Here is an 8687-nt window from a genome sequence, read left to right as displayed (position 1 = left end):
GAGAAAAGGAAAGATAGGCCCATTTGAATGCAGAGTTCCAAAGAATAGCAAGGAGAGATAAGAAAGCCTTCCTCAGTGATGGATGCAAAGAAATAGAGGAACACAACAGAATGGGAAAGACTAGAGATCTTTTTAAGAACATTAGAGATACCAAGGGAATATTTCATGCAAATATAGGCTCAACAAAGGACAGAAATGGTATGGACCTAACAGAAGCAGAAGAAGTGGCAAGAATACACAGAAGAACTGTACAAAAAAGATCTTCACAACCCAGAGAATCACGAAGGTGTGATCACTCGCACTCACCTAGAGCCAGACATCCTGGAATATGAAGTCAGGTGGGCCTTAGGAAGCATCACTACGAACAAAGCTAGTGGAGGCGATGGAATTCCAGTGGAGCTACTTCAAATCCTAAAGATGATGCTGTGAAAGTGCTGTACTCAATATGTCAGCAAATTTGGAAAACTCAGCAGTGGCCACAGGACTGGAAAAGGTCAGTTTTCATTCCAATCCCAAAGAAAGGCAATGCCAAAGAATGCTCAACCTACCGCACAATTGCACTTGTCTCACACACAGAAGACTATTATCTAAATTCTAGACTTCACTTGGATTCTCCAGTTTTTCTGTTAGTGCCTTTCTTCTGTCCCAGGACCCCATTGCGTTGAGTTGTCACGGCATCTTAGACTCTTGTGGTCTGTGAATTTCTGAGACTTGCCTTGTTTTCCATGATTTGGGCAGTTTTGAAGAGGACTGGTCAGGTATTTTGTAGAATGACCCTCAGTTTGAGTTTGTTGGATATTTCTCTCATGGTTAGACTAGAGATATGAGCTTTTGGATAGAAAATCCAAAGGCTAATGTGCCCATTTCTTCACATGACATTAGCGGTACATGATGTCGACATGGCTTATCATTGCTGATGCCGACCTTGATCCCTTAAATGTTGTGTCTGCCATGTTTCTTCACCATAAAGTTTCTCTTTTTCACTCCCCGTATTCAATTCTTTGGCCATAAGTCACCAAATCCATGCCACACTTCGGAAGAAGGAGAATTAAGCTCCCATTTCTGGAGGGAAAGTATTACATAGTATTTGGAATTCTTCTGTGAGGAAGATTTGTCTCTTTTCCCTTATTTATTTATCTAGTCCATCATTTGTTGTTATCATTATACACTCACGGATATTCATTCTATTTATTTATTTTTTTTGGATTGTAATCCAATACTGTATTATTTATTTTGTGCTATTTATATCTTCAGCATGCACAAGTTTTCGAGAAATTAAGATTTAGGATTTTCTTATTATTTAGTTTCTCTTACATTTACATTCTTCCAGCTTCAGTGGTTGCCCCATAGTTGTCAGATTCTGAAATTCGCTGCACAAATGTGTGTCACCTCCAGGGACACCACACTGCAGAGCCCCAGGGGGTGCTGAACACTGTACAAATGATGCATGGTTCCCCTGGAGGTATACAACATGAAAAGACAGGCCAGTTCTGTTTTTCATGATTTTTATAAAGTGTAACCAAATCTTCTCCTCATTTGTTTGAAATGCTTCAGATGAAGAACAATCTGAATTTCCTTTTACTCTATTACAATATCATAAGAGATAAGGTGTAGTTGTGCATACTCAGTTGCTTCAGTCCTTTCCAACTCTTTGTGAGCCCAGGGTCTGTAGCTCTCCAGGCTCCCCTGTCTGTGGAATTCTCCAGGCAAGAATACTGGATTGGGTTGCCATACACTCCAGGGGATATTCCTGACCCAGGGATTAAACCCAGGTCTCCTGCAGTGCAGGCAGATACTTTACTGCTGAGCCACCAGGGAAGCCCAAGGTATATTTATTTAGACATAAATTCTAAAACCTGAACATTCAGGTTTTAGCCTCCCTTCCCTACATAGATCAATAGCAGTCTTGCTACTAAAGCATCTTTCAAGGATGTCTTCTTCCAGAGCGTTGCATAAACAAAATTGCAGCTTGCTGGTTTTTATCCATCAGTAATTGAAACAGCAGCAGCATTTGGTGACTGGGTTGGGGATGGAAGAAAGTAGTTGGCCAGATATCAAGAGATGTATTCATGAAATTGATTCGTACATTGAAATACACAGTGTCCCCACGTGGAAGTTAATCCCTTTTGTTATTTGAATTACTCTTCTCCAAAACATCTCCAACTTTTCTTTATCTTTCTTGAACCAATGAGAATTGCACACAGGGGACAGAGAGGGACTGTCTGGTCTGCTTTCTGATCCACTGAGTGCATACAGTGTCACCAGAGACTCTGTTCTGGTGTTTTGAGAGAACAGTCTACAATTACTCTTGTGCAAATGTCCATGGTGGGTGCCATCGCCCCCAAGAGGCCTCTCAAGACCTCTCTCCTGGCTTAGTTCAGGGTCCCCAGGAACTCTCACAACACCTGTCTTGTAATAATAGCCCATCATGCTCTATTACTATTATCGATCTGCTTATGCACATGGCTGGTGACTTTCCTATCTAATTTCTATTCCAGATATTTTAAAATTACATTAAACAATTATAAAACAAGCGAAAGTCTAGGGATTCTGTAACCAGTTTACACAGAGAAGCGTTGAATACCCCAGTCTTCTGTTTGCTGCTTTGAAAAATGAGTATTAATAAATAACTCACTGGTAAAATGGTTTTTATTTTAAAAAGATGTTTATTCAGTTGTAATAGGCCAGCCCTCCATAAAGAGGAAGGAATTGGCTTTAAGGTCCCCTTGCTAGTTTCCTTTCCTCATCACTCTTCACACAACTTTGTATTGCATGGCCCAAGTGTCTGAGAGATTAAAGATAAAAAAGAAGGGCTCTTGTTCAAAAGGAAATTTGGTATATATGTGTATGATTTTTTTTAATAGACTTTATAGCTACAGTTTTTCTTTTGGTTGTGCCATGTGGTATGCGGGATCTTAGTTTCCTGACCAAGGATCGAACCTGCACCTCTGCATTGGAAGGCAAAATCTTAACCACAGTACTACCAAGGAAGTCACTAGATTTTATATTTGGAGCATTTTCAGGTTCATAGCAAACTTGAGTAGGAAACACAGAAATTTCCCTGCCTCATCACACACAGAACTTCCCCAAATCAACATCTCCCACCAGAATGGTACTTATATTAGTAGATGAACCTACATTGATACATCATTATCACTCAAAGTCCCTAGGTGGCCTGAGGGTTCACTCTTGGTGAGTTAGAGTATATCAGTTCAATGCACAATGACACATATTCACATACAGAATAGTTTCACTGTTTAAAAACCCTCTGTGTCCATCTAGTCATCCCTGCCTGCCTCCTAACTTCTGCTAACAACTATCCTTCTTATGTTTTCTCCACAATTTTTTTTTTTTTTTTTGGCCTAGGATGCCATATAGGTAGAATCATACAATACTTAGCCTTTTCCATCTGGCCTCTTTCACTTTATAATATGTATTTATGTTTCCTCCACGTCTTTTCCTGGTTTGATAGCTTACTTCTTTTTGTGTGCTCAGTCATATCCAACTCTTTGCAGTCTCATGGATTATAGCCTGCCAGACTCCTCTGTCCATGGAATTTCCCAGACAAGAATACTGGAGTGGGTTGCCATGCCTTTCTCCAGGCAATCTTCCTGACCCAGGGCTCAGACCTGTGTCTCTTGCATGTCCTGCATTGGCAGGCAGGTTCTTTTTATCACTGAACCACCTGGGAAGCCCAATTAGTGCTGAGTAATATTCCATTGTTTGGATATACCACAAAAAGTAAACTTTTTAATAAACATGGTGTAGAATAAAGAACGCAAATCATTAATGCACAGCCTGATGAATTTTCATAAAATAAACACACCTATGTAGCTAGTACCCAGATCCAGAAACAAACCATTTCAGCACAGAAGACCCCTGGTATCCAGTTCAAGTCAATGGCCCCCTAAAGGCTAACCTCCATCTTGAACTCTAACACCATGTATTAGTTTTGCCTGTTTAGACTAGTTTGGATGTAGACTTTGGAAACATTTCTTTCAGTTGGTAACCTAGAAGGCAAGTAGTGATTTCCTCCTACAATCTGGCATAAAGCTAGTTTAGTTTTTTTGAAAGAAAGTGTTAGTCACTCAGTCATGTTTGACTCTTTGCAACCCCATGGCCAGTAGCCTGCCGGGGTCCTCTGTCCATGGGATTTCCCAGGCAAGAATACTGGAGTGGGTAGCCATTCCTTTCTCCAGGGGATCTTTCTAGGTTTAATCCCTGGGTTTCCTGCGTTGCAGCAGATTCTTTACTGTCTGAGCCACCAGGAAATCCATAGTTTTGACAACTATATTATGGTTGTAAAAGGTGATAACTTTAGGAGAAATTGAAACTGGGGGATATTGATAGCTTAGTGAAAAATTGTATGGACAAAATAAAAGCATAAGAAAAAATAACATAGATGAGAAACATGACTCATGCTAGGTTGCTTCAAAATGAGGATTTGTTTCAGGCATTATAGATGTACCCCTGAGGAATGAACAGAGAAGCCCTTGTCACCTGAGACTTTCATGAAGATTTAAGAACGCTTAACAATTTTAACACTGTTTAAATTGTTCATCAATTTAGGGCAACCTACTGACCTGTTGAAATTTTTTTTTCAGTTAGGCAAGGAGATGAGCAGTGTCTGTAAAAAACATATGATCTCATATCGATGCTCAGTGCCAAGAACATTTCTCATTCACTTTACTGAGTCACAGTAAAAACTTCAAGTGTTTCTGGATGAAACCTTCAATCTGGGGATGGCATGCATGACTAAAAATGGCTTTTCAAGTTAGCATCTTTTGTCCGTCCTTACAAAACAAGCTCACTTCAGTATTCCAAGTGTAGGTCAAAGAAAACACAGTAATTCCAATCTGGAGCTGAGGGATATACACTCTGGGGAGTGAGTTGGGCAATTTCCATGCTCTAAACCTCCTGGTAATATGCTTATCTGGCATACTTGTTGAAAATGTGTTTAACTTTGTTAATAAAGTCTTGATGGATTAGATGAAAAACCTTCATGAGTATTTTCCCAACTCAGTCTAATGGCAGAGAACATTAGATAAGCAACAGTTTCCCTACTACTTCACAGATCTTAGCAGATAATCTGATATCTTTCAAAAGAATAGATGCTAGAGATCACCTTGTATTCAATACAAACAATAGTGTTTCGATAGCTCCTTGAAGCAAAACTCAACTGGAGACATTTGATTAGTGCTGCAAACATTTGTCATTTTTGGCTGTCAACATTTTTGAGGTCTTTTCACATTTTGTTAATTTTCTACATAGGTGGAAACTCTGTAGACTTCACATTTCCAAAATGCTTTGTGGTGAGGGTAAAATGATGGACCTGACTTCAGCCCTAGAACATCTGTGAGAGACCTGGGTTCAGGAGTAAGAATCATGAAGAAGTGGCTGGGTAGAAGTATTAATCTTTTGTAGAACTCAGGGGCAAGGCATGTTGTTGCTTTTGAAGCATCAGTGCCCAGTACTAAAAGTCAGGTTTGCTCAGCAGCAATGGTCATTTTTTACAAAAGATGCCTCAGTGTGGTTGGGTATTTATTGACAACTCTATAGCCCTAAAGTCTGGGCTTTCTGGCCCTAATGAGCCATCTGTGAGTTACTCAAAACCCTTTCATAAATTCCTTGCCTACTTTGAGTAGCCACAGTGAATTCTGTTGTTTGCAACTAACAACCTGTACCATTTACATCAATTAAATATTTTCTTTTTTTTGGTATACACAAGGGAGCTGGGGTGTGCTTAACATAAAACTAAAGTTCTAGAATTACCTTACTCATCTCATCTTCACCTTAGCGACATATGGAGCCCAATATCCCTTATTGTTGGCTAATATAAACAAGTTTATACTTTCCAGGAGTAGCTTGTTACATATTTTTGAAGATCCATTTAGTATAGCTTATATTTTGTTTTTATTTTTTAATTGGTAGATGTAACAACATGATTTTTTTTAATGAAATTTATTTTAATTAACGGAGAAGGCAATGGCACCCCACTCCAGTACTCTTGCCTGGAAATGTAATAGCATATGTGGTATATGATATGAAAAAATCATGAAGGTGATACACAAAGGACAGAAGTAGAGACAGGAGTTCTCAAATCTCCCTAAAGTAGTCAGGGAAAGGATCACTGAGAAGGGAACACAAGACAGCTACTGAGGCAGGAGATTTTAGGCAAAGAGGAAAGAGGGAACTCCGGGCAGAGGGACCGGCAAGTGAGAAAACAAGAGGGCAGGCACAGTGTGGTCCATTTAGGAAAATTCCTGTAGTGCAAAATGACTGGTGAATACGATATTAGACTGAAGGAATGGTCTGGTAAGAAAAGATGAAGACTCAAGTCATGGTCCCAGATCAGAAAGAGCCTCACATCCTTTGTATAAGATTTTTAGACACTGTGAAGATTGGGGAGCAAATGAAGAGTTTTAAGTGCTAGAACATATCATCAGGTTCACTTCTTAGAAATATAATATTCAAAGAGTTATCCTAATTTCAATAGAGACCAAAATCTTATTAAAAAGAGAGAGAGAAAGAGATAGTGCTCTAATGGTAGACTCTCAGGCATCATTCAGAAATGAGAAGACTGTTCCCAGCCTGACATTATGCTTTGTATTCTGCTTACCTGTAAGTCTGGCTATGTGGGAAAAGAAAACAGAATGTTTTTATAGTTCACTGTAATCCAAAAGTAGCTTCAGTGATGAATACAGTCCTCTGAATATTATTAGAGCTCATATTAGAACACTGGTGAATCGCTTCTTGGCCTTTTGGCTAAGATCAAGTGTAAAACACCGGCTAAATTGTCATTATTGAAAAATGCCATCTCCCTACTGACATGGGTGCTAAGTCATGAGTGAGGGACCATGGGTGACTTAGTGTTCTCTCTTTTTGCCCATACCAGTTTCCTTCTGAGATCCCTGCTGTGATCTTAGGACAAGCCGTCTTTCACAGAGAATTCTATTTCTTTTTCAAATCCCATACTCAATACTTATACTGATATCTTGGTTCTAGACATTAACTGGTAGTTTATTGCATTTTTAGCTATATTGTCTTTCAAGATTGAGAAGCAAGCTGTCAATTTGATCTCAAAATTTCATGCAAATTTTTAGGATTCTTCATTAAGGTGTGATCACGATGCTTTTACTATTATGTGGACAAGGACCTGAGCACGACCAGAAGAAGCCAGATTGCAGGATAAGCAGGATTCTTTCACAGCCATTCTGTGTCCGTGATACTTTCCTCTGGGAGCCTCGTGTTCGTGGGTTCTGTAGTCTGGCTTTACTTTCCATGGCCACACTGGACAATCTTCATAGGATTGGTTCAACCCGACACTTTCCTTTCTGCAATCATTTTTTATCCAAAGCTGAATGGGACTGCTAGATTTATCAAGACATCTTGGACTGCTTGATAGGTAATTCTGACTGTCTGTATGTATATCTTTCTGTTTTTCTACCTCTCTCTTGTATCTTTATCTGCTGGTTGAACAGGGAAATATTCAGTTAATCATTTGTTTTGTTCACAAGTTACTAACCAACCACTGAGAAAAATATTCTTATTCTACTAAATTGACATTGCTGCTGCTGCTGCAGCTAAGTCGCTTCAGTTGTGTCTGACTCTGTGCGACGCCATAGATGGCAGCCCACCAGGCTCTCCCATCCCTGGGATTCTCCAGGCAAGAACACTGGAGTGGGTTGCCTTTTCCTTCTCCAATGCATGAAAGTGAAGTCGCTCAGTCGTGTCCGACTCTTAGTGACCCCATGGACTGCAGCCCACCAGGCTCCTCTGTCCATGGGATTTTCCAGGCAAGAGTGCTGGAGTGGGAGTATTTATGTATAGATATAGAGGTATGTAGAGATAGACATGCATAGGGATAGCTAGAGATACTTGGGAATTAGTGAGCTAGCCAGTTTTAGCACTCCACTGATAGGTTACTAATGCTAACATGTGATGGTGACAACTCCCCCCGCCAGGCTTTTCATTCTGCCTTTGTCTAATTAATATAAACTCTTGAAGCAAATCCAAGTGACCAAGTGATTTGCTGTTCTACTCATTTTCCCATTATATTTGAAACCATCATACTAAATATATATACCAATCTACATTTGAAAGCTTCTAAGCTGGATGTTCTTAGCCTTTCTTGTTTAGTTTCTGTGGGCCTAAGATGTTTAACTAAGATCCCAAATGTTTACAAAGTGCCAAGAAGAGCCCTACTAAGGGGAGAAGCATGTAGTTGCCACATGATAACCACACATCGATTGCTGTGGGTCTTCTGCCATGTATTTAGGTGGTCTTCACTACTTAGATAAATATTGTGGGCTTTGGTCCTGTCCCAGGGAGCAATAGAATCACTGATCTTTGATCTGCGTGTCTAACTTCTGATGTTTAAAGTCACAATTGTCAGTGTAGCACTGTGCTGTCAGTCTGGATTATGCACAAATTCCAGCAACCCATTGTCAGCTGTCTTTCTCAGAGGTCCATTTGCAACTGGACTGTATTACTGACCTATTTGATTGTCTTGCCAACGTTGCTCTTCCTCACTGAAATGATTGCTGAGTAAATGTCTTTGTAGACACAGGGATGTATTTAAAATCAACTGAGACTAAGCTGGTGGTCCTGTGGTTGGGATTTCACCTTCCAATGCAGGGGGTGCAGGTTTGATCCTTGGTTGGGGAGTGAAGATCCTATGTGCCTCA

Source organism: Ovis aries, chromosome 20 (assembly GCF_016772045.2).
Source record: "Ovis aries strain OAR_USU_Benz2616 breed Rambouillet chromosome 20, ARS-UI_Ramb_v3.0, whole genome shotgun sequence".
NCBI lineage: Eukaryota > Metazoa > Chordata > Mammalia > Artiodactyla > Bovidae > Ovis > Ovis aries.
Note: the sequence above shows the minus strand (reverse complement) of the source record.